The 3,363-nt window shown below is 35.8% G+C and overlaps 1 long non-coding RNA gene across 1 annotated transcript; it reads left to right on the plus strand.

The window, feature by feature from the left end:
* Positions 1 to 46: 46 nt before the first annotated feature.
* LOC104522106 (uncharacterized) lies at positions 47 to 2,406 on the plus strand. Its single transcript, XR_727983.1, has 3 exons — positions 47 to 157; positions 366 to 531; positions 1,597 to 2,406. It is a non-coding gene; the product is annotated as an uncharacterized LOC104522106 (long non-coding RNA).
* The last annotated feature ends 957 nt before the right edge of the window (positions 2,407 to 3,363 follow it).

Raw genomic sequence — 3,363 nt, forward strand, 5'->3', positions numbered from 1 at the left:
TAATAGTTGTCTCTGGTTTAATGTCCAATTATTTCTATATAAAATTAAGGCATATTTTGGTGGCGAAGCTCGTTGTGATGCTGAGGCTGGACAAGGAGATGACTATGATCCAAGAGAGCTTATTTGTGGTGCGTGCTCTGATGTTTCAAGGGCTCAGGTAAGCAAAGAACTTGTATTCATGTTTTTATTTCACTCTGCAGCTCCGAGTACCTGAGCTGTACACTAATTCACAGTTATTTGTAATTATATGTATTGTGTGTAATATTGTATAATATTTATAGCTATTACAGAACGTAGAAATGTCTTGTTTGGATTGTTAGGTCACGGCTACTTCATTTATCAGCATTTGTTTTCTTTCTGTTCAGATGTGTCCCAAACACGGTACAGATTTCTTAGAGTACAAATGCCGCTACTGCTGTTCAGTTGCTGTTTTTTTCTGTTTTGGGACAACGCATTTTTGCAATGCTTGCCATGATGATTTCCAAAGAATGACAAGCATCCCTAAAGAAGAACTCCCACACTGTCCTGCAGGTAGTATTTTTACAAAGCAAATTTACCTCACTGAATTGAGAGATAAGTAATTAATTCTAGTTGATACTTTTTTCTTGTGGATAATTTTTAGGAAAACTACAGGGTCAGTCATACAAATTTTAAATTCAGTATCTTGAATGATATTGGAATGGGTTTGTCCTATGCACGCTTTTGAATTGTTGGTTTTTCTGGCAATAATACAGGCAATGTTATCACACTGATTCCTTTAAACATTAGCTACTTCAATACAGAAAGACGTTTAAATTTACCTACATCAATTCAGACCCAGATGTGGGGGTGTGATGTGTTAAAATGATACTGTAAAAAATTGACACACTACTGTTAAATGATGGATCTGTACTTAGGTACCTGTCACGTACAAGCTGTTCCCTCTGTGCCTTAGTTTCTAACTTCATGTGCCATTGATTTGATCTCAATAAATCGTATTATTGACTTTGCTGTTTAAAAAAAAAGTGAGATCTTTTTGATTAAGATATTCACATGAAAGAAATAATCAACAAAAATGACTGTTCCTGGTATAACCTTGGAATTCTTGATTACTGCAGAGTGTAACTCTTGATCATATTTATTGATTTTGCATTTAGATTGTGCTCATTTCTTCCACAGCATTAATAAGATGAAACTTATTTTAGTGATTCTCCCTATAAGCTTTTTGCCTTTTTTACTTTATTTTAAATTACATGACAGTTTGATCGTTTGGTTTGGGGGTTTTTTTCTTCAAATACCATTTCAACATTTGCATTACTGATTTAAGGAGATAACAGGTTTTGATCATGTTTTATCAGATCTGACTTTTTTTTCTCTTGGCCTATTACGCCTTTATACTTCTTGCTTGAATTTGTCTGTGTGAAAGTGCTTTTCTATCTGCTGTTTTTTAAGCCTTCATTTTTGATGCCTTATAAATTAATATTAAAGATGTTCTACCTTCACTTAGCATGTTTTTGAGGAAATGTAATGTATGTTTATTTACATTGTCTATGAGCATTAATCTTTTTTTTTTTCTTTTTTATTCCCCCCCCCCCCTCACCCTTAAATTCACTGTAGGTCCCAAAGGTAAACAACTTGAAGGAACAGAATGTCCACTTCATGTTGTCCATCCACCCACTGGTGAAGAATTTGCTCTGGGTTGTGGGGTTTGCAGAAATGCTCACACTTTTTAGACTAGCAGTTTTGGGTTTTTTTACCAGAGCAAAACAGGTACCCTCATCCCTCAAGTGTCCTGAAAATAAAGCCCAGCTGGGATGAGGACGGGACCATTTCATAACCCAGGTAAAAAGGAACAATTTCCAGTGCAAGAAGGATGCCAAATACCATGTACATAATTCTTGCTGTGAGATATTGACATTTTTTGAACCGAGACATCAAAACTTGTGAGGTGTTTGCATGTGGCCATTACAGTCATCGGCTAGGAAACATTGGACATTTACAAATAAATAATTGCTATTAAAGGATCTGTGTGTCTGTGGACTCTGAATGATGCTGGCTTTCAGGAGAAAGAAAAAACCAATTGATTATTGTATACTGACTTTTTGTAATCTTGTACAATTGTAACGCATCACAAGTGGGGATGGGAAAGAGGAATATTCTGGTTTATTTCCTAGACTGTTATTAAAAAAAAAAATTGTGTTAGGAAGGCATAAATGTAACAAGTATCACACTGTATATAAAGGTATCAATGTTTGTCCTGTATAAGAATTATTAAATTACAACAGCAGTTTCATTTAAACTTCTGGATTATGTTTGAGCCTGAAATTTTAATGAAGTGCAATACTGAGTGTGCCTCATATCTTGCAGCTGTAAACATAATGGAATGTACATGTCAATAAAGCCACTGTACATTTTTATACAGTGAAAGTCTAATGAATGTGTAAGCCTCCATTTTCAGAAATGTTTTTTAAAAACGGGGCTGGGGAGGGAGAAGGGTTCTTATAATTATTTCAGCAGGCTCTTTTAAAAAGAAAAGAGAAGTTTATGGAGTAAACTGGTGGTTATGGAAGTACTTAAGACATAAAAAGTGTTGCTTAAATCTTTAACAGAAAAGCTGTATAAATGTACTAGCATTCATATTGAAGTATTGTATTTCCATTTCAGTTTCCAATGATGTTTTAAAACACAAGAGATGACTCCATTTTAAATTATTTTTAGCAGTTATTAAGACTCTTCAGTAAAATATCACCCCCACTTTTAGGACAAATAGCCTTTTGCCATGAATCCCGAAAAGTTCATTTAATAGAGTTCCAAGTCCTCTGCTCCTCTATAGTAAAAGCAAACTATAGCTTCAAGTAAAAGCTTTTTCCTGTAAGATTTTCTCTTCAGATTTTCTCTGTTAGATATGTTTGACTCCTCTTCTAGTATTTCTGTCTTGAGGCTGATGAAATGCGTGTTACCGGTGAACAGGAACAATAGCTCTCAGAGTTAAGATATTGGTAGATGGCATGAGATATATCAGAGGACTTTGCCCAGACTGGAACCATGGGATCCATCTCACCTAACTTCAGACACCTGTGATGTCTGTGTCTGTCTGTGCTGTACAGTAGCTGGGGAAGGACACACACCACTGAAGTACAATTTTATCTGATCCACAGTAGCAATGTGGGGGGTGGGAGAGGTTGCAGGCTTAGAGACAAAGGTTGTCAGAGACAGGGCTTGCACTAGACCTGCAAAGAAATATGCCATACCGATTTTTTGAACAACAGTCATCCGAACAACTGAACTTGTGATAGTGAGGAATTTTAACTGGTGGGTGTCTATTTGGAAAGATACACGTCAGAAGATAACGCTGCTTGCTAAGTTCTTGGAATATCACTGAAA

This window comes from Antrostomus carolinensis, unplaced genomic scaffold (assembly GCF_000700745.2).
Source record: "Antrostomus carolinensis isolate BGI_N321 unplaced genomic scaffold, ASM70074v2 scaffold50133, whole genome shotgun sequence".
In the NCBI taxonomy this organism is placed as follows: domain Eukaryota; kingdom Metazoa; phylum Chordata; class Aves; order Caprimulgiformes; family Caprimulgidae; genus Antrostomus; species Antrostomus carolinensis.